This window comes from Bos indicus x Bos taurus, chromosome 4 (genome assembly GCF_003369695.1).
Source record: "Bos indicus x Bos taurus breed Angus x Brahman F1 hybrid chromosome 4, Bos_hybrid_MaternalHap_v2.0, whole genome shotgun sequence".
Classification (NCBI taxonomy): Eukaryota; Metazoa; Chordata; class Mammalia; order Artiodactyla; family Bovidae; genus Bos; species Bos indicus x Bos taurus.
The window spans coordinates 19,179,552-19,203,132 of NC_040079.1; the positions used below are offsets into that span (position 1 = coordinate 19,179,552).

Below are 23,581 nucleotides of genomic sequence, written 5' to 3' on the forward strand. Positions count from 1 at the left end.
ATTTGAAGAGAGACATCTGTTGTAGTCTACTTCGAGTGGACACAGCCAGAGTGGCAAACCCCGCACTCTCTTCAGGCTGGAAAGATTACTCACTAGAGGAGAACCCATGGTTTCTGGCTATCAGAATGAAGGCAAGTCCTCTGAGGCTTCTCCCTAGAACAACCCTGATAAACAGACTGTTTCTATTCATGATCTTTCTGCCTCTGAGTCACAAGTTCTCACTACTGCAGAACATGGCAATTTTCTACTGAGTACTGACATCCTTTTGGGATTCTGCAAAAAAAAAAAAAAAAAAATTATTGAATTTGAAAGGAAGTCAATGATCATAAAAAATACTCAGTTTAGAACCTATATTTTTTCTCAGAATATATGATCAATATCATTGGTTATTCTTAGCTATGCTGTCACAGCAGTACACCGCCTTGTACTAGAGGCAGTGACATAAAAGGCCATTGAGCTGATATCATGATTCTGATTACATGTGACCACACCTTTCCTTAGATTACAATGCATTTACTTCCTTCCCAATCTATCTTAGCAGGATACAAGGCAGCACTTCCAGAAATTTTACTTAAGTGCAAACCAGACACTTCATAACTCTCCTCAAGGTTAGAAATATATTATTTTAGTTTGGAGGGAATTTCTTTAAAAATTTGGCAACTTTAACCTATGACTTGCAGTTTAAAAAAAAAAAAAAAAAGACCTACAGAACAATTAATTGTGAGGTCCATGCTGAACTTTGGTGGAAAACAATGTGGAACAGCTGAGTATGCGTAAGGTATGCTAGGGCAGAGAGAATTCTTTATATTCTTTCCATATTCTTCACTGGCTAATCCTAGTCAATTGAGAAGATATCCAAGGTCTCACATCTGCCTTATGTTTGTGAGATATCTCTGGGTCCAAAAGGAGTGAGTCAGTCTAAAAATACAAGACACATAATTTAAAAATATGTTCAACATAAAAAAAAAAGCATCCTGGAAACAGTACTATACAGATAAACTAAATAAATACAGTTGGAGATAACAATAATAATTTTAGTATACTTCAGTTGTATAGCATTTTAAGTGGTCATAAAAGGCTTCCAAATGTATTTATTTTGATTCTTGAATAACATTATGAAGTCAGAAGTATAGGTATTAGTAATATCCATTACAGAAATGAAGAAGCTGCAGAATTGGATGATGTCCTGAGAGTCACATTTTGGAAAAAAAGATAAATTGTACTTGAGTTGGAAAAACTGCTTTATTTCCTGATTCCGCCATTACTTAAAGTTGAGATTGAGAAAACTCTTAAATACTCATATTCCTCACCTGGAAATCAATGATAACACTACCTCACAGAATCAGGTGGCTCAGTGGTAATCTGTCTACCAATCCAGGAGATTCAGATTTGAAAGATCCCCTGGAGGAGGAAATGGCAACCCACTCCAGTATTCTTGCTGGGAAAATCCCATGGACGGAGGAGCCCAGAGGGCTACAATATATGGGGTCACAAAGATAGGACATGACTGATTGACTGAGCACATAGCGTACACACAGGATTATAAATGTAACAATAGAAGCAAAAATAAAAATGTGAAGGCAATACACGTTAAACAGGCATGTAATGCTTATTCTCTTCCTTAGCTCTAGAAGAGCTAGACACGCTCCAAAGTCATCATCTCTGCATGAAAAGAAGGGGTCCCCCTGTGCACTCAAAGTTACCTGCAAAGGGCTAGCACTCGACAATGGCTGGGCGTTCAATCTCACACCATCAGCTAGTCTCCTCGGAATACATCCAGCCACTAGCACTGAATATTGTAACAGTATTCAAGATCAATACTTCTGAAGGAAATGAGGACAGACAAATTGGGCCATGAGACAAAAAAGTTCTTTTTTGAATAGGTCATCACTTTAAATTGGAATAATCACACTAACATTTCTTTGAAGCTCCCAAGTCACTTTATTAACAGGAATAACTATTCTTATGATTTTCCCATTGGAGGAAATAAAACAGATCCTAGCCCCAAGTTAAACTAAGGAAAACTGTGAGGCAAGCGGCTCATCAACAAACAGTCTGACCAGGAAATGCTAATCCCTCATTTCTCAAAATTCATTCCCTAGTAGAGAAGGCTTTTGCCCTGAGGATTGAGGGCTGATGATTGGTGTGATTTGAAAAATGTTATTCTTACTCATCTATGTAATTTCTTTCTGAAAACCTGCTAAAATATTTCTCACTAAATTCCCATAGCTTCCAACACCAGAGGTCTACTGTTTGCTTTAGGCTGAAGCAAGGATTAAACCAGGAAGGTTCTCAGAGATTCTCACATCTCTCCTTTCCCCAGTACATGAATGTATACATTTATCAGACATCATGGGAAGAGGGTTTAAATACAGCAAGGCAAAGCAACACACCCAGCAGAGCCAGGGTAAGGAAGAAGAGTAAGTGCTCAGTCTTCTCTGATTCTTTTGTGATCCCACAGACTGTAGTCCTGCCAGGCTCCTTTGTCCATGGGATTTTCCAGGCAAGAATGCTGGAGTGGGTTGTCATTCCCCACTCCAGGGATCTTTCTGACCCAGGATTTGAACCCAAGTCTACTGCATCTCCTGCACTGGCAGGGGGATTTCTTACCACTAGCACCACCTGGGAAACCCAAGGAAGAAAGAGAGCTACAACTGTTCATCTTCTTAATCTGTCCCTGAGGTAACTGTAGTATATCCGGAGAGTGCTCCTTAGGACTCCCAGGGGGAACCTTATGTTCCCCCCAGAGGATTCAAAAATCCTATAGGTATCTTTACCTCAAATTCCCTTTCCATAGACTCTCCAGCTAAGGTTGTCTCTGTGAATCAAAAAAGGCCATCCAAGTGCCTCTCAGGACACAGAACTTTTCTCTACATCTATGTCTTCTAATGTATCATAGAGACAGTCATAATGAGATGTTTCCGGGTAAAATTTAAAAGCTATATTCCAAAGTATCTCACAAAGAGGAGCTTCACAGAGATCAAGCATCAGAGACTTCCTCATCTTCCCTGAGTGGACACTTGGTTTCCTCAGGAAGGAGACAGAATTCTTCCTGTGAGGCAGGGTTAGAGGGGTTCTGAATTCTGTAACAAATTCTCTGTTTTTTGAAGGTGAGGTAATTCAAGAGAAAAGGACGGACCCATCATTCTTAATTTATGTTTCTATAGGATTTATCACATAATCCATCTAGAGGATTTACCACAACCAAGTTCCCAATTGACTTTTGTACACTCAAGGGCATTTCTGGCAATGGTGTAGTGGGTTTTCTGTGAGGAAGGATGGAAAACACACCCCGAAGACAGCTGGGCTTTCTGAACTCTCATCCAAGCTGTATCACCCTAGACAAATCATCTGAGATTGCTAATTTTGAAGTTTCTCAATTTGTAATTATCCCCCTTTTAGGGTTTTAAGGAAATGAATGAGGTGATGGATTTAATTCATTGTAAATTGAAAAGTGTTTTTTAAACAGTATTATTTTAGATTATCATTAAATAACCCACAAATATGACTTCAAGAGAGTAGGAGTCAAGCACAAAGATGAAGAGATGGAATGAGTTCTGAAAGACAAGCTCAGAGATCTGATCCACTGGGTGTATATACATGGGATAATGGAATACAGAATTTATCAGTTAGAACCACCACAACAAATCGAGTTCCCTTAACGCAAACTACATGATGTTAGGTTCTTAGGCTTCAGCCATTTTGCCTTTTCCAACTAAGTGGAAGTGTAGTAGTTACACTTTGAGAAGCAATATAAGTGTCTGTGAAGCTTCTTCTAAAAGAAGGGACTTTTTTGTAAAGTGCCAGACACTAAGTATTAGAGACATGGGAAGTCACATTTGGTTTCTGTTGCTCATGTTTCTGCTTTTTTAAACAACTCTTTAACAATTCAAAAATCATTCTTGGCTAGAGGCCATACAGAAACAGATAGAGGCTGTACTTGGCACCAAACCCAGGCTCTAAAACAATGCAATGACGAGCTTTGGGAACTCTAAAGCAACACACAAATAAAAGGGATCATTTGCTCAAATCCACACTATTTTTTTTCTGACCTCCCAATGCGTACTTCACTTATTTTGATACTTTTTTTTATTCTGTTGTGATAGTCATTGCTTGATAAGCTAGAGTATAGTTATTCTCTTCATACCTTACATACACATATTTAGAATCATTTTATATAAATGTATATATTCAAAATACTTTATATACAATCAGTGCTCAATTACAATGTTTGTTGTTGAAGCCATCTAGTCTATGACATATATTTGTTCCAGGAGTCCGAGCTGACAAAGACATGCCCCATCAATCCAGAAAAAACCTCTTACTTTTTAAACGCCCTGTTAACCCAAACTTTAGTTGAGTTAGTCCCACCCTTCTCCTCTATTGTTGCAGGAGTCTTAACACCTCTATCATAGCACCTATATATCATGTGTTCTTCACCACATCTCCAAGGAAAATTTGTCAGGGCTAGGATTATGGTTATTCATCTTTGCATCCTAGATGGCCAACAGAGTACCTGGTTGTACCTAATTTTACAGTAATGTTGAAGAACAAATGAATAAGCAAGTATTACCACTGTATCAGGGGCTTCCCAGGTGGCGCAGTGGTAAAAGAATCTGCCTGCCAATATAGGGGATGCAAGAGACATGAGTTCGATCACTGCGTTGGGAAGATCCCCTGGAGGAGGAAATGGCAACCCACTCCAGTATTCTTGAGAGGAGCCTGGTGAGCTACAGTCCACTGGTTGCCAAACATTGGACATGACTAAGTACACAGTGCTCACCACTGTGTCAGTATCTGTCCCTTACACAGCACTTACACGCACTTTCCATATAATAACTGATAATATGGGAGGAAGATAGAAAAGTAAGCTCTAAATACAGAATGAAAGTGATACTGACATGAGTAACAGATTTTTTCCTCAGTTTGAAATATGAATAATGTTCCCTTTATATGAATACATACATATGTACATATACATACACACACACACACACACACGGGCTTCCCTGGTGGCTCAGACCATAAAGAATCCACCTGCAGTGTGGAAGACCTGGGTTCAACCCCTGGTTTGGGAAGATCCTCTGGTGGAGGGCATGACAATCCACTGCAGTATTCTTGCCTGGAGAATCCCCATGGACAGAGGAACCTGGTGGGCTACAATTCCTGGGGTCACAAAGAGTCGGACACAACTGAGTGACTAAGCATATATATCTCCTTGGATTTGGGATTTTTTTTTCCTGAGAAGGATGGAGTCAAAGGGAATTCCTAGTCATGTTCATCTGTTTCAGCAAGCTGTATTCCAGACCTCTCTGAAATCTACAGGGGTTCCACAGACAAAGGTAGAAAGCAGTGGAGTCCAATCTGATTCTCCCTTTCCTCCATCATTAAAGAGGTGCAATCTGCCAAAGAAGGATTGCCATCCCTATCTAAATCTTTTTCTTTGAATCTATATGAAGACGAATGAAACATTTTCTAAAATTGGAGGCAAATTAGCTTTCGGTCTCCTCAAATACAATTTCTCTGAGAACAAAGTCTCATCCATCTTCTGATGTGATTAATCTTACTAGTACCAACTACTTGGGAGTTCACACTGGAGAAACATATTGATAAAACACAAAACGACTTCCTGAGGTTTTTGTTAAGATGTTCCATTTAATTTAAGGTCATCATTTATGTGGAATTCTCTGCTAGTGAGGCAAGATAAGCAGCTTTATTTCTTGGCAAAAACACTCTTTTGATTTTTGCCACTCAGTAACCCATAAAGAGAACACAGTATTTACAAACAAGGCTCTGACATGTTCTCCTGTAACTTTCTTGTGCTTTCACAGTTTCAAACGCCTCTTAAAATAGCTCTGCAAGTGCCCTCCCAACATTCCCCAGGAGCACATCACGTTCCGGTGTAAGTGACAGTGGTCTGAGAGAGCATTCTGTCACCTCGTTGTGAATTTCTCTGGACCATGAAATACCCAGTGTCCCAGACAACACCAATTTTCAACTTATCGCCCACTGCTTCTCCTCTCCATTTTACTCTGATATAAAACGAAGCAAAAAGACAACCAAAAAAATGGGCATTTCATTTTGAAAATATTTGTGGCCAAGTTGATTACATTTATGGTTATCAAGACTTCAGGATGAAGTAATCTGCTATTTGGAAGAAAAGTACATGGACAGAATTAGGAGAGATGACATCAAACTACAGCTTTCCAATTTGTCTCTTTTTTTACGCTAAAGATGGACAATTTTTGCCAATTTGGAAGTAGATATAACAACAAAGTTTCCTAATGACCTCATGAAGTGGAGAAACAGAATAAAGAGGTAGATTTTGGTGTCATTTTGGAGAACGAAATGGCAACCCACTCCAGTATTCTTGCTGGAGAATCCCAAGGACAGAGGAGGCTGGCAGGCTTCAGCCCATGGGGTCACAAGAGTTGGACACAACTTGGTGACTAAACCACCACCATTGGTGACGTTTATAAAAGGCTTCATCCATCATATTTCTCTCTGCTTTTAGCATTTGTCATATATCTCCACGGAAAAAAACATTGCAGAACTTGTTTTCAATTATCTTTTATTATGTCAAGTTAAAAGATTGAGTTGATATCTTTTGATGAGCATCAACATTATTAAAAAAAAAATACTGGTCCAAATAGATAACTGAAAGGATTAATGAAAACTCTATTTATATGCTGTTCCAGTAGCAAAAATGAATAGATGAAATTTCCAAAGCTTCTGGAAAGCAGAATAGTTGATTCTTGCAAGATTGTAGTATCTCACTGAATCAGGGTTGATTCGCAGCAAGAACCCAGAAGAACGACAAAATGATCAATCTGTATTATGAAAGGTTGACCCCCATGTCATAACCTGTTGTTAAAGTTTTGATTTTCACTCTTACTTAAACCTCAGCATTTCCAACAAAATGTTACCACTAAATCATGAGAAAGTGTTAGTCACGGAGTCATGTCCAACTCTTTGTGACCCCATGGACTGTAGCCTGCCAGGATCCTCAGTCCGTGGAATTCTCTAGGCAAGAATACTGGAGTGGGTAGCCCTTCCCTTCTCCAGGAGATCTTCCCTGCCCAAAACACCCATGTCTCCTGCATTGCAGGCAGACTCTTTACATCTGAGCCACCAGGGAAGCTCCGCTTTGAAAACATCAGGGAAACAGAAGAGGGGAGATGGAAAAAAGATTCAGAAGTCCCACAGAACTAAAAAAGACTAGCAAGGGGGTTGTATAGCTCAAGATTTTTTTTTTAGAAAGAAACTCAAGAATTAAGAATAATCATATAGAGTATTTCATAGGGGTAGACATGATGGGGTAATGCAACTGAAAATGCACGGGTATCAAGACGTTCAGGCCCCAGTCCTGGCTCTGTCACCTTAAATCATCGTCACCGACAGAGCAACTCACTTCCATTTCTTGCTCACTTTCCTTAACTGTAAAATAAGTGCATAAGACTATATAATTTTGAACACTTCACTAAAGACTTGACTCTGTGAAGTCAAAGGAATTAAAGACAAACTGGCAACAATACAATGGTATCCAAAATGCAAATTCTTAACCACTATTTTATACTGCCTGACAGTGGAGTATATCTTTTGTGAGATACTGGAACCTCAAGTTAGAGAAAAAGGTTAAAACCTCTTCTTTCTAAGCTCTCTAGTCAATAGTGAAGGCCAGTGGAAGTTTCTGGCTGCTGAAGAGCACAGCTCCACTATAACTAACAAGGCTGCAGAGTGCTATTATGACAGAATGCTAAGCCTGAGTAAAGAAGGGGGTGAAATTGGGCATGTGAGTATAGTATCTCCACTTCCCCAGGAATATTTCTGCGGGATGATAGACAGGGGTCAGGTAAGAGGGATAGCTAGGGATAGCAAAGCAATGTGATTTGCATAAAGTAAGTGCTAAGTAAATATTTGTTGAATTAATGAATAAAAGAACAAATAAATTCTTATTCCAATTCTGTGCATAAGACTAAGACTACTAATAATAATTTTATAAGTTGTATTGAGCTATTGACTTTTATTGTGAATTAATCATTGTCTCTGAGAATCAATTAAATTATTTTCCAATTTCTTGTGCTGAAAAATCTAACATAAATAAATACTGTGAAAAAAAAAAGACTAAGACTACATAGTATGGCAAGGTATGCAGAATGTTACTCCATTTCATGATGTAAATCATTCTCCATCTTTTTAGATAATTCTCCATATTATCTTGTAGATGGAATGAAATAGAGTCCATTGTTTTTGATGTATTGAAAGTCCATCCTAGTATGAAAAAAAAAGTGGTATATTTAAATCCTATGTGATCTGTGCTAACTAAAATTTGTCTCAACATACCCTACATATAATAACAATCAAAATGAGTTACTTTAAAAGTTCATGTGATGGTTATTAATTACATTCAGCTTAAACAAAGTAATAATAATACCATATACCTACAAAGGTACCCCACAGAAAATTTTGCTCAAGCTTAGACGAAGTGTTGGTTTCAAAAGTGGGAAAACTTATCAGAAGAAAAGGGTTATTTTGAAAGGAAAATTTTACCTAGAAAGAGAATTTTTTTGAGCTATTTCAGAAAATGGTGACTTCTTGTTATGAAACCAATAGAAGAAGATTAGGGTAGTAAGAAATTTTGGATGTTCAGCAGAGGCAACAGAGGAAAAGATGGTTGGATAGCATCATTGACTCAATGATGTTTGAGCAAACTCCAGGAGATAGTGAAGGACAGGGAAGCCTAGTGTGCTACAGTCCATGGGGTTGCAAAGAGTTGGACACGACTTAGTGACTGAACAACAGAAAGCAGACTAAGGGCATAAAATCATCATTAAAAATATTTATTGACTTCTGCTATGTGTCAAGCATAGAACTAGGCATAAGATGCTGAGCAAAACTTTAAAAACCACAGAATGCAAATCTTCCCTTTATGGAGTGTGTCTCTTCTTATGAAACCAGAGAATATCAATGACAACTTCATTCACTGTGTAAAGGACTTGAATAGAAGGTACATGTTTAAGCCAAAGAGTGAGCCCAAGCAGAGATACTAAAAGTCAAATTTTAAAAGCCTCTTAGGATTTGTCTTACTTTTCAAATAAATTAAGAATACTCTGTCTGCTACTGATAAAACAAGTTAAGTTTATGCTCCATTTAAAGGTCAGTAAAAGCATCTTAGGTAAGTTCTCAGGTTTTATTCTTAGCTTCATTATAAGTGATCTGCTGAGACTTGAAAGATCTTGGAAAAGAGAAACAGAAAAAAAAAAAAAAAGATTTGCAATGTCCATTCTTCATCTTCTCATAATTACAGACTCCAAGGAGCTGAAGAGTTGCCCACACTGGATAAACACACTATCTAAGTCTTTCAGCAAAGAGGCAAAATATTTTTGTTGTCTGATTTACTATATACATATATATAGATAGATATAGATATATAACTATCTATATAAATAGTGAGATTCCAATATATACAGTGAAAAATATAATAATGAGAAATAAAAATAGTTAAAAACCACAAGATGGCAAGTATTGAATGAGCCATCAAGCTAAGAAAAAACATGAAGGAAACATAAATGCATATTACTAAGTTTAAGAAGCCAATCTGAAGAGTCTACATACTATATGATTCCAGCTGTATAACATTCTGGAAAATGCAAAACTCTAGAGACAGTAAAAGGATCAGTGGCTGTGCCCGGTTAGGAGGGAAAGAGGTGTACATAAGGGGGAGCACAGAGGATTTTGTGGGGCAATGAAATTACCCTTTATGATACTATATTGGTGGATACATGTTATTACCTTTACATTTGTCAAAACTCTTGGAAAATACAACACCAAGAGTGAACCCTACTGTAAACTAGGAACTGTGAGTTCATCCATTGTAACCAGGGCCCCTCTCTAGTGGCTGATGTCGACTGTGGAAGAAGCCATCCCTGTATGCGGGCAGGAAGCATACGAGAATTCATTGTACTTTCTAGTCAGTTCTGCTGTGAACCTAAAACTTCTTTGAAACACACACACACACACACACACACACACAAAGACGAGCAGCAAGGAAGTTATCTTTCAGTAATTATACAGAGTAATGAAAAATCATTTTGAATTTTAGATAACTGATCTATTGATATCATTTCATATTCAATTTATTGGGAAATTAAAATAAGAGCACATGGAGTTTGGGAGAAAAAATTTTTTAAAGTAGTCAAATATTTCCAGCAACTGGGATGAATAACCAACTCTAATTTAATTAAAAGAAGCAAATGCAGAAAATGACCTTTAGAAACTCTGGCCAGTATATGGCACAGTGATTTCAATGATCTGCTGTTCCTAAGTATTAGGGAAATCAGCTAACAGTCACCATTGAATATTTCTAAAAGTGCATCTCACACCATAAGGTGCCAAAATATAAGAACTGGAGCAATACCTAATAAAGGAGAAGACAGCAGGGCTGCCAGTTAGAGCCTACACTCTAGATTCAATGTCTTCTAAAATCACGGGACTGAATCAGAGGGGGAAATGTCACAAACTTTTGTGTACTGAAAAAGCTGCCGAGAGGCAGGAGCAATTAAGCAGCTGAGGGTTGAGAAACCAAAGAATGATCCAAGAGAAGTGGATCATGGGAATTCGCATTGCGATACAGAAGCTAAAATAAGCCGGTGAACATCAAAGGGGAGACATTTGACAACATCCTTCTCCCTTGAAAATGACTCCTGAGATTCGATCTGAACACTTAAATGATAGAAACGATGTCATTTTATTTTGTTTGAATATGGAAACGCTGGAAAATAAATATGACCTCCTTTCTATATCACTTCTCGAAAATAAAAGTAATGTGAATTTTTAGTAAATTCCTACAGAGATAGAAGCCAAGGAATCTTCTTTTAAATGAGAGAGGTTTAAAGAGGAATGCTAAGGATGTGAATTTCTTGAAGAATGTGTTATGTAACTAACTGCAAGGGAGAATAATTATCACTTTAATTAATGAGGGCCTTGCTGTTGCTCCCTTGTGAAAGATACTCCTTGATTAAAAGTGTCAGTATGTAAAAATATTGACTGATATTGAAATGTAAGAGTGTGAAATTTCAATTAATTGTAAAAAAAATTAGCTGGTATTATCATTTACCAATAGACACTAATGATTCCTGGAGACTTAGGACACACAAACAAATAGTTAAGAGTTGACAGTGGGCATGTAAACAGGAATAGAATTAATCCACTGATGCTTTATCCCTCAGAATAATTAGCTGCTTTGGCCTTTTACATATGCAACGTGGAGGTTAATGTTAAGTCATAGCAATTGTCTTGCAAAGAAAAGGAATAGGTAGCACAATAGGAAACAGAAGATCAAATAATATTTTAACAACACATAGTGTTTTCATAGTCAACAAAAGTGTTCCTATATATATTTGTATATGTTTTATAAATACTCACAGAGTCATGTTTTATGCCTTGGCAATTCCATACCTAGAAGCTATATTAAGACTCTTGTCCCCTCTGTACCTAGAGAGAGCTCCCAGGGGGCTAAGAAGGATAAAGCATCTTCAAACATGAAGCCTACTATCAGACTAAACCAGGAGGTGAGTGGCCAAGGTAGATTCTAAATATATCTAAGACTGATTCCTCAAGTATAAACTGTGTTTTCATGTTTCCATATTCTTAAGTCAGTGTGATGTGCCCCTTTTTCTTCCCTCTTTTTCCTTGACTTTATCAGAATTAGATGGCAAATAATACAATTGGATATTCTTTTAAAGAAACTCCTTATGGTAGTAAAACAAAATAAACAAACAAACAAAAATTTAATACTCATCTTTGATTTTAGATGTGAGACTGATGCCCAAAGCAATGAACTTACTCTTAAGTCTTAACAAGTTATTTTGTGTCCACTGGCAAGAATTTCTGCACTTACTTAGAAAGAAAAAACAACCCTCTATCACATCGGATTGGTGCAAGCTATAGGAATAGTATACATAAAGAAAATGGCACAGGGTCTAAACTGTGGTAGACACTCAAGAAAGAGTGGCTATGATTTCACTGTTTTTATTGTCTTTATTCAGAAAACGAAGATCATGGCATCTGGTCCCATCACTTCATGGGAAATAGATGGGGAAGCAGTGGAAACAGTGTCAGACTTTATTTTTCTGGGCTCCAAAATCACTGCAGATGGTGACTGCAGCCATGAAATTAAAAGATGCTTACTCCTTGGAAGGAAAGTTATGACCAATCTAGATAGCATATTCAAAAGCAGAGACATTTCTTTGCCAACAAAGGTTCGTCTAGTCAAGGCTATGGTTTTTCCTGTGGTCATGTATGGATGTGAGAGTTGGACTGTGAAGAAGGCTGAGCGCCAAAGAATTGATGCTTTTGAACTGTGGTGTTGGAGAAGACTCTTGAGAGTCCCTTGGACTGCAAGGAGATCCAACCAGTCCATTCTGAAGGAGATCAGCCCTGGGATTTCTTTGGAAGGAATGATGCTAAAGCTGAAACTCCAGTACTTTGGCTACCTCATGCAAAGAGTTGACACATTGGAAAAGACTCATGCTGGGAGGGATTGGGGGCAAGAGGAGAAGGGGACGACAGAGGATGAGATGGCTGGATGGCATCACTGACTCGATGGACATGAGTCTGAGTGAACTCCGGGAGTTGGTGATGGACGGGGAGGCCTGGCGTGCTTCGATTCATGGGGTTGCAAAGAGTCGGACACGACTGAGCGACTGATCTGATCTGATTTGATCTGATTGTCTTTATTGTTGTCACAGAAGAGTATCTCATTCAAAATTCTGAAATTTTCCCTAACACGGAAACATTCAGTCATGAAAAATATCCAGTCATGCTCACTTTAAATTAAATGCAAAAGTGTGACCCCTTGCTTGGCACCCATCAGCCAGAGACAACAGAAGCTAAACCTACATCGTCCACTGTTCTCCCTGCCTTCAGTACTCCCATGACACAATACAAAAGGAGAGAAAAGTCTGTAATATTTAAGCTTACATGTGAAGACAAAACGGCCCACACCACTGATAAAATCTGGTAGCAAAGTAATTTTGAGGATGAAGCAAGAAAACAGCAGGCAGATTTGGGAAGCACTTTGCCTTTGGGGCTGCTCTTTATTTTCTTCCTAAAATGAAACCAAATGTCCTGATGCTCTCCAAAGAATACAATTAAATAGAGTTTCCCTATCATTTCCTATTTTTATTCTGGCTATATGGTAGCAGAGCAGAGTATTAGAAAATCTTCATCATGTTCAACAATATGAAATTGTATGAAATTTATGTTCTTCCTTTGACAATCAAATTATTCCATGCTTAGCTTTTATAGAGAGTAGGAAAAATTAGCCTTTAGGTAATTCTTTAGCTTCCCATCGCATTCCTTCTAAAGAGTTCCTTAGTAGTTAATTAAATAATCAAGAAATTATAGGCTTTTCTTCCTATATTATTTCATCTTGTTTACTGACTTGGCATAGTTGATGAAGTAGGGGAAGGCGATTCTTTGCTTTATTAAAGTGGAAGACAGCTTCAGGACTGAGGGTGAGCAATAACATCAAGAAAAACCACCATAACATTCCTTTCCTGGAGGAGGTTTTATATCAGTCTGCTACTGGGGTTCAATACAGTGCACCAACATTTTGTAACAGTAACAGTGAAATGTATCCCCATTAACATTTGTGACAATTTCTCCACTCTCCTCCACTAGAACTCCTCCATTAGAGCTCCAAGAGAGGAAGGGGAAGAGGGCCAGGTGCTTGGTCTGCTAGATTAGTAACAGAAATCTAGACAGAACCCCAGACAGGAGAGTGCACAGAGCAGCTCTGGAACCATGAAGACATCTTCCCAAGGAAGTATCAGAGAGAATGAGTAATTTTGGACAGAGAAAATGGAAAGACATCAAGTGCTTATTTCTTCAATAACCAGGACTGATTTAACTCTGTGGACATAAGGTATACATAAGGACTATACTCCATCTGACAAATAAGTGTCAGAGTCATATGACATAGAAGAGAATCATCTTTATCTTTGGATATTCTCCTGAGTTGTTACTCATCACATGTAACTGAAAGATCGAATAGTCTCTGACCACAAACAAGCTCTCAGTCTCAGTGGCTCATACAAGGAAGACTCTTGATGATATTGGTAGCAGCATTTGGGTTGGTTATCCAATCTTTGTACTTCTCCATTGCCCTTTAGATGCCAGTTCTTCCATCTGATCTTATTTTAAAATGTAGTCCTGTGTTTACCCACCTCAGTATCACATGAGGTGCTAAACACACAGATTCTTGGGTCTGGCCCCAAATCTGCTGACCCAGAATCTCTTCAAGAAGAATAGGGTATTTCAAGGACTCAACCAGTGAATGAAACTCTTTGAAAAACTTAGAAGACAGAGGTGATTTGATTCAAATAATTCAGAATCTGGTTGATGATGAATGTGGACTGCTGAAAAAGATCCATTTCTTCCATGAGATAAACATTCAAGGGGATCTAGGAGCCTCAACTTCAGAAACAAGAAGTCCTGCTCTACTGAACCCTGTAAATCCAGATGACTTCAAAATAATGCTCTGCTACCACACAGTTTGCTATTTATTTTCACTGATCTTAAAAACATAGATCTTCAGTTTTGTTTTTGCTGCACATTAGCCATGGGTTGGAAATTTGACTCTAAACTAGTTATTTGACCTATGGAGATGCCTATAATTTCCTTGATACAATAAAATGGAATGGGGGACTATGCATATTAATAGAGTTACCTATTATCTACTCAAAACATTGGGGAAGAATAAAGCTCTGTAAAGCTCTGATTCTAACACAGTTGAAATGTATATCACTGTCATGTATGCAAATATGGCCTCTGTTCTTAATACAGACATTATCAGCATCTCTAACAAATTCTGGTTAGTGCCCCATTACCAGTACCAGGTAAAAATCATTCAACTTGCCTAGAACTCTTGCAGACTAACCATTCTATAAACAGTTCATTTGAATATCCAAGAAAACAATTCTGCCAACCCCATACAGCAATGTACCTGATTGTGAGAAATTAAATGAAATTATAGGATGCTAAATATTCGGCAAAATATCTGCCACACCATAGCTTTTCTTACCTATTATTATTAGTTCGGGAAATGACTAGTTTAAGTATTATATTTATTACTGCTTATTAGTTTTATACTAATATTAAATTAAATGAAAAGAAGGAGGAAAAAGAGAAGAATGAAGAGAAAACAGATTTGACCAATATTTACTTTGCATTTACTCTATGTCAGTCATTACACTAAGCTATTTATATATATGTATTATTTCCTTGTGTAGAAGGGGAATGGAGAAGTGGCTAACAGAGCTTGGAATAAAGGCTTTGGTCATCTATGGAAGATCTCATGTGGATTTGATTTTTAGTTTATCCTAGACAGTTGAGACAGTGAAGAATTTTTAACAAGAGAATAACATGTTCAGATTTGCATTTTAGAAAGGTTATTCCAGCAATGCGAGGCATAGATTGTACTAGAGAAAGACTGAAGGTGGGAGACCATAGAAACACAAGGCTCTGGTGACAGTTCAAGTAAGAGACGCTGAGGATCTAAAAAAGATGTGTGGATGGAGAAGAGAGGATGAAGTCCAGACAAATCTAAGAGATGTTTGATTTGATGACTCAGATGGTGACAGTGGAACTGGAGTGAGGAAGAAAGAAGATACTTCTAGCATGTCAACCTTACTTCTAATGTGTCATGTGATTTGTAAATAATAATAATATGCATATTATATATTCACACAATAATAAAGAGCAAAACTTTCAAGTTTCTCCAATAACAAAACAACAAATTACACATGCAAATATTATTTTATCATCATCATCATCATCAACACTATTATATATCCTATCCAGCAAAAACAATGTTCCCATTCTAAAGACAGAACACTTCCATTTTGAAATTTTAAAGACTTAAACATACGAAATAATCCATTAGCTTAGATATCTCATCCAGAGATATCTCAATATCTCCCATAACAAAACTCTCTTTGTAAATCCCACAGAAAAATTTTCACAATAATGTTAAACACATAAGGATCATAAATATCCATTTCCCATAACTTTCTAGAACTCTACACAGCAAACAGTACTTAATATGTTCAGGCAATGAATGTTTTCTACTAATATTTTTATTTAGAAACATACTAATTAATAAGTCTTTCTTGCTTTTGTCCACCTCAAATTATTGAAACAAAAATTCTCTCAATTTTAAAAAATGTTTCTTGCCCAATCCACAGTAGTGTGCTTCCTGTTACCGGACACCAGAGGGCGTCATTCAGTGAAAGCTTGGATTGGGGAGAGGGGGGCGAAAAACAAAGAAGGAAATCCATTGCTAATGAAAGAGACTGATTTTTTAGTGTGTACCCTTATCTACCATGAAACATTACCATGGTAACAGCACCAGTTAAGATGACTGTATATTTAGGTCACAGTATAAAAGAAGGAGCTTGAACATGTGTGCAGAAAAAGGGAAATGAAATAAAGACAAGAATATATCAAGTGTAGAAGGAGGCAAACCAGTCAGAACAAGCCTCACACACTTTGCTAATCGTATGTTCACAAAGTCACACTATGCTTTTCAAAGCAAAGGTGGATGATCAGTTTTAACTAAAATCAAAACCTGCCATTCAAACTCAGAACTTCAAGCACAAACCATCTTAATATAAAGAAAGAGGAACTCATGTGGAGAGACAACTAGAGGAAAGTGGGAATGTGTATACTCTGAGGCAGTTCTTGGTTAACTGCATCACAATGGAAAACCTCTTTACTCACTTCAACACTTAAGGTGAGTTGAATTGGGTACTATCAAAAACTCTTTCATCCTCCTGCACCAGACAAAAGGAAATCTTGGTGTTGCTACAGGTGAAAATAGCATCTGCCAAAATACCAGGTAATTTCTGTGCCCTTACTTTCCTCTGCCAGAGGCAATCACTGGGTCAAGCAGGTTATGCCAACAGAAGAATCTAGTTGGCAATGAATCTTTCTTGCTTAGGCTTTAGGGAATACAACCAGAATACACAGTTTAACTGAAGGAGTGGAGAGAACACTGTTGGACTCTAAACACCAGAGTTGTGATTTCCTCAAACATAGGGGAACACGTACGCTGTATCTCCACAGAGTAAGACAAAGCCTGGATTCCAACACGAGTCCAAAGACTAGAGTCCAACAGCCCTTGTTTGAATCCAGGGACTGCGACTTACTAGCTGTGTGATCTTGGGTCATTACCTGACCCCTCTGAAAGCCAGTTTCCTCATTTGTAAAATGGGGACACTAACATCTAATTCATAGGATTGTGGCTGTGATACAATAAGAAACTGGCTCATCAATTCACTCATTCAACAAATAGTTAATAAACTCCTAGAAGACAGACAATCTTTTAAACGCTGGGGATAAAGCCCTGACAGAAAGATGATATCATACATGTGAAGTGCTTGGGACAGTTTCAGAGACTTAGAACACACTATATGAAAATGCATTTCCAAGGGAAAATGACCTGCTTCCTTTGTTCCACACAAAACACACACTACCGTCCCCATGATCGCCATGTGGCCCTGCTGAGCTTTGGGGTGTGCGGTCAGTACCCTTGCTCTGATACCTTTTAAGGAAAGCAGTCCCCACATCTGCTGAGTGAACCGAAGGTAGACAAAATGGGAACAGGAGACAGGGAATAAACCAGGGGGTCACCAGGGGAATACAGATGGTTTTGATATAGAGAAGTCCACTGAGGAACACAACACAGGCTCACATTGTAAAATGCCAACTCAACTCCAATACAAAGTTAAAAGAAGAAAACCAGGCCCCTCAAGGAGACTGTGTGACAAAGTGTTTCTGTCAGTCTCTTGATCCTACTGAGTAAACTAAAGAAAGATTAAGATAAGAGTAAGAGTGGGTTTGAGTGGTCATATTTAGGCAGTTGCTCATGGGCATTCTCTCACAGGCATGCCCCAAGGACTGACATCAGTGATGGAGATTATTATGGGGCTCGTAATGGCATGCTCACAGATTCTTGTCCTCATTTTTTCCTTCCCATTCTCTCTTCAATTCCTTTATTAGAATAAGTGGCCTCCTCTTCTTCCTCTTTTACACTGGCTTCACCTTTGTTCACTGCTGTGGGTTAGAGTGACGTGTCTCCTCTTGGTCCTTCTCCAGGAAAGCGGGTTCCCTGCCCTCCCTCCCTTCTCTGTGGTCTGCTGTTTTCCCCAAAACTCTGAGACTTCGCTTCCCTCCTCCTGTGCTCAGAGGGTTGGCTACTCTGAAATTAGAAATGTAAAACTGCCACTGAAGTACATAGAAGTTCAGATAACCCCAGATGTTAGGGGTTATCTGGGCAAAGAAGGGGATAGGATCGTGTTTGGAGCAATGTGGGTTTTTAAATGTGAAGATGTCCCCCCATATTGACAGGCTGTGGGGGCTCATTCCAAAGAGACTTTTACCTACATTTGACTGCTGGCTTTCCTACATTTGGCTTCCCAGGTGGCTCAGTGGTAAAGAATCCACCTGCCAATGCAGGAGACTCAGGAGACATGGGTTCGATCCCTGGGTTGGAAAAATTCCCTGGAGTAGGAAATGGCAGTCCATCCAGTATTCTTGCCAGGAAATCCCATGAACAGAGGAGCCTGGCAGGCAACAGTATGTGTGGTCACAAAGAGTCGGACACGACTGAGTGACTGAGCACACAGCACAGTCTCCTACACTTATCTCTGAAGTCAGCTGAGTTACAAACACATTCTGTGGGTTCTTTTAAACTTAAACTAGGATAGGGATATTCAAATTGACCTATTTTCTCCCTACAATCCCCCCAGACAACCTCAAACACACTTATATAAACAAACACACTTTTCTTTTACAGGAAGACCAAGCATTTTCAGGAAGCCCACCCTGAATTTTGGGATCCAAGGACTTTACCCCACTCCTGCCCCATCTCATTCACAGAGTTTTAAAATAGTCAGCTGAGTTGGTTGGTACTTCCATGCCTTTTTAGGGTCAAGTTTTACTTTTCAGCTTTAATTGGCATAATTGTTTAGCCTAATAAAGCATGTAGAGTCAATAGAAGTTGCTTATAGTACTGCCACAGCTAGACATTTACTAATAATAGTCATAATAAAAATTCATCTGATAATAGCATTACTTCTTGAATCCTTAGCCGTCAAATCCTGCAAAGCTGCTACATTGTTGGCACAAAATTCTTCCATCCATTTGCCAAGAGTCTCAAAAAGTCCACTTTCTGAATTGTAGCCTAATATAGTTCTTAGTGTGATCTACGGATTTAATTCTATGATTATCCCCTTGTGGTTACCACCCCAAAGACCCCACATACACACACCTAATTGCAGTTTCTTAACTGTGTCATCATCCTTATTATTTGCTTATCAATGAAAGTGTACTCTCTCTATATATCCTTCTATATATTTTCAGTATAATGCATATATTATATTTGATTGCCAACAAAATACAGTAGGAGGATCCTGTGGCCCAAGGTTGGGTGAATAGCTGCAGTGTACGAGGTGCCACATTTCAGAGCCCTCTCAAGGCAGGTAAACCGGAAAGGTCTGGAGCAAAGTGAGCTGCTGGTCCACCCCGGGACCTGGCTCTCTGAACTTCCCCAGAGAGAGGTTGCTTTCCTAAGGGTGGGCTCTCCTCTACGCAGGCGCTGAGGGGGCCAGAGCCTCAGGGTCCCCTCAGAGCAGCTGCAGCCGAGCTACAGTGCTGGGGGCCTCTGCCCTCAGAGTCTCCCCCTACACCACCCTCAACCCAAATTCAAGTTTTCCCCAGGCCTTTCCCATTGCCCCACTGTTTCTCTCTGGAATCTGGGCCGGCTCAGCCCTCCTCGGAGCCAAGGCCACCGCTGCCGTGACTGTGATCCTGGTCAAGGAGGTGGTCCTTGCCGCAGGCGCTTGGGGTTGTGGAATTGGGGGGCGGGGGCTGCGTGCGGGAGCGCGGGCGGGTGTGCGGTACAGCAGGGAGATGCGTGTTGTGTCGCTTGCTGCGTGTACTAGGGGATGGGCAAACTACACGAACCCACTGCCACCCAGCGCTAAGAAGAGCAAGAAAGGCAACACAAACCAGAAAAAGGCAAGATGAAAGGGAAATAGAAAGTCAGTGCGGGGGATTCCGGAGCTTGAGGACTTGAAGGCTCCGTGCTCTTGCTGCGCTCCCCGCGATTGGGCGGGCCGACTTGGAGCCCTAGGTGGCCTCCGTCACAGGCGGGCCGTGGCCGTGAACCGACTAAGGACACAGGAGGGCGGCTCGGGTGAGATGTCGGTCGACAGCTCTGCTTGACTTAGGCATTTACCTCCGTTTCTCCTCTCTCCTCACTCCCCTCCATCCCGAGGGACTCCCCAGAGATATTTCCTTACAGGCAACCCTGGTCTCAAGGCGTGGGTCTGGCGAGCCCAGTGGACCCTCTTTTTCACGATTTTGTGGCTTAGAGCAGCCTGGAGGAACGCGACAAGCAGGGGGCTAGAGAAGGTTGGGGACGCTGTCGGGAGGTTGAGGCAGTGGGTGTGCGCTGCTTTCTGAGTCAGTGATTCCGGGGAATCTCGAGTCTTGACCTCTTCAGAGCTCTCCCAGGCAAGCAGCGTCCGGCCCCGCCGGGGACGCCCCAGGGGCGCGGGGCAGAGCGCACAGGTGGAATTGCTGCGCGATCTCCCCTGCGCGGGCTTGGACCGTCCGTACCTCGCAGGTTCCGAGAGCTACAAGTTATCTGTGATCGCCCGAGTCCGCAGGTGCGGACGGCAAAGGGATATTGTGGGTGCAGTCGTTCCCAATCTACAACCCCGAAGCCCGCCGGGGTGGCTCAGAGCTCATTGTGAGGTGGCTGTCGGCGCAGCCCTGGCACGGTCCGGGACCCCGCGGGCTTGGGGCTGAGACCCTGTCCTCTAGCCGAGGCGGACGGCCGACCTCATGTTCGGGCCGAAATGGGACGAGGTTGCAGAAGGCTTCCGCCTGCTCCGTCCTGGGACCCTCTCCCCATTCGTGTCCCCCCCGCCCTTGGCCACGCTCCTAGGACCACAGCGCGAAGCCTCCCTCCGGCCACCTGGCGCTGGCGCTCACAGAGCGGAACCCGCGGATCGTGCGGAGCCGGGGAGCCAGGCCTCCACCCTAAACGCCTGGGAGACGTGGCCAGACCCCAGGCTGGAAGAAACGTGAGGGGCAGGAGAGGGCGAAGCTCCCCGGTCTTGCGGACACCGCAAGGAAGGGGGAGTTGGTGACAGTGGAGGGGGTGGCGGGCTGGAAGAGGGCGCGACGCGCCGGCCGGCTCGGGCCCCCAGGCTGCCATAGCCACATTCCTCCGGACTCGGTGACCCGCGGAATGGCATCCCTTCCCGCGCTCTGCCTCTTCTGCTCCTGCTTTCCAGACCCGCCATCGCTGCCCTCAGTTCTCCAAGCCCCAGAAATCAAAGTTTCCGTTTGAGGATCTGGACTTGTGGAAGAATTTGCCAATTTCCTCACCCCAGTCCCCTCCGCGCCCGTTCCGGAGAATCGGGAGGTGCCAGGGTCCCTGGCGCTGGCCAGCGGAGGGCTGAGCAGCTGGCTGTCCTTACCTGCCGCCGGATTAGCTCCAGTTGCCTCCCCGGGCTGCAGTATCCCTGGCGTGGGCTGGCTGGCAGGAGCGTGGAGCCCTTCACAGGTTCGGGGCTGACCCGCCGCGGAGCTAGCCGCGCGCGGCTCAGAGTCCAAGGCCGGGCGCCGGCTTGCTCTCTCCCTTGATCTTGCAAACGAAAAGGAGAAGATTAGTTGGTGCCGCGACACTCTGAGGGGTGGGGCGGGGGGAGGCGGGGAGAGAGCGGACCCAAAGGCTCGGGCAAGAGCCGCGGGGCTCGGGCGCGCGCTAGCAGAGTCGCGCACCCCACACGCGTCCCAGGCACTTTACGAGTCTGGAGGCCCTTGGCGGTGTAGACTGGAGTTAAAGTGACACTGCCCCCGCCCGCCACACCAAAACACCAAAGGCGAAGAAGCAAAAAGGACTTTCAAACCTGGCTTTCACGAAGAAGAGGGGTCTGGAGAGCAAGACAGAACGGAGACCTGGCTGGACTGACGAGCTGGGCGGGATTCATTTCTTCACCAAAGTGATTGGGGAAGTAGTTATTAGTGTAGGGGCAACTAATTACTAATTAGTTCGGTGCCTCTGGCGATCTCCGAGTGGAATCTGCAGTTTCAAGGCTCTGGCCAACCCGCAGGCTGGCGTGTGTGCGTTCGTGTGTGTATGCGTGTCCGTGTGTGTCACGCGCACTCGCTGGAGCGGGTCTCTGCGTCCGGGCACCTTTGGTATAAAAAGAGAGTGTGTGTGTATTCGTCAGTGTGTGTTCGATTAGCTGCGATGGGCAGACAATTTCTGGAGAAAACATTTACAATTTTCTTTCAATATGACGGGATTAGTTGCTGTTGAAGGCGCTCCTCCAATGAAATCTTCTCTGCTCTCTGATTTGGCGGTTCTTCTGAGCAAATATGACAGCCTTTTCTCCAGGCTCCTTTCTGCTCCTTTCCACGTCCATCCCCAGAGCCAAGCTCTCCATCTGCAATTTCTACATCAGAACGTTCACAGTTACCACCATTGCCCAGTCCCATTCCTGCAAGTATGATTGCTATAAAAGTGACATGACATATTGGGAAGAACTCGGTGTTGCTTTCTGATTGCCGAAGACGCTTAAGCCCAGTTTTTCCAGGTGGGAAAATATTAGAATAAATCCTCTATGCTTTGTAAACATATAATCGTGCTGAACTATTCACAGATTGTTTATTTCTTTGGGACACTGGCAAATGTATAAGAGGAAGAGGTAACTGTTTTCTTTCTTCTTTTACACTGGGGTGAATGCCCATGTTTTCTTTGACTAATAGGCATTAGATTACAAAGTATTTATGATCCTTTATGAAATTTGGGATCTCCATGAAAAAAAATTAGTATATAATTTTTTTTCTGTTAAAACAATCTTAGCTTTTTATTTTTTAATTTTAATGAGAAATCCATTCCAAGAAGAATATTATTTTTAGGCTGTAGTCCCAATTGATAAAGATAAAATGATACAAAACAATATGATTCTAAAGTATAGTTGAGGACAAGACTTGCTTTTGTGAAAGTATGTGTATATAAGCATAGCATCAGTGTATGATATGCTATAAGGCTGCATTTTCTTTCATCTACCTTTGGCAATCAAATGAAAACAGCTTGAAACCTTAATTGATGTATCCAATTAAGTTCAGTTCAAATCTTGATGCCTAGGCCTTTGCTAGTTGTCAAAGGGAATACAGAATAGCAATAGTCACTGCCCCTGTCTTTTATAAGCTCCCCATTTTATTAGCTTCCCTGGTGGCTCAGTGGTAAAGAATTTGCTTGCAATACAGGAGCCACAGGAGATGCGGGTTCGATTCCTGTGTTGGGAAGATCCCCTGAGGAGGAAATGGCAACCCCCTCCAGGATTCTTGCCTGGAGAATCTCTTGGACAGAAGAGCCTGGTAGGTTACAGTCCATGGTGTCGCAAAGAGTTGGACAGGACTAAAGCGACTTAGTACACATGCGAGCATCTTATTGGCAGGGAAAGACATTCAGATGACACTCCAGATGAATAAATAT

The 23,581-nt window shown here is 41.3% G+C and overlaps 1 protein-coding gene across 1 annotated transcript in view; it reads right to left on the minus strand.

Annotated features, from left to right (window-relative positions):
* Positions 1–22,828, minus strand: part of CHRM2 (cholinergic receptor muscarinic 2) — a 164,400-nt gene extending 141,572 nt beyond the window's left edge. Inside the window, exons 1-2 of the mRNA XM_027538901.1 lie at positions 21,987–22,828; positions 21,555–21,721 (exon numbers count right to left, since the gene is read on the minus strand). The gene's annotated coding sequence lies outside the window, so the exon portion shown is untranslated. The remainder of the gene's footprint in view (positions 1–21,554; positions 21,722–21,986) is intronic.
* Positions 22,829–23,581: the final 753 nt, after the last annotated feature.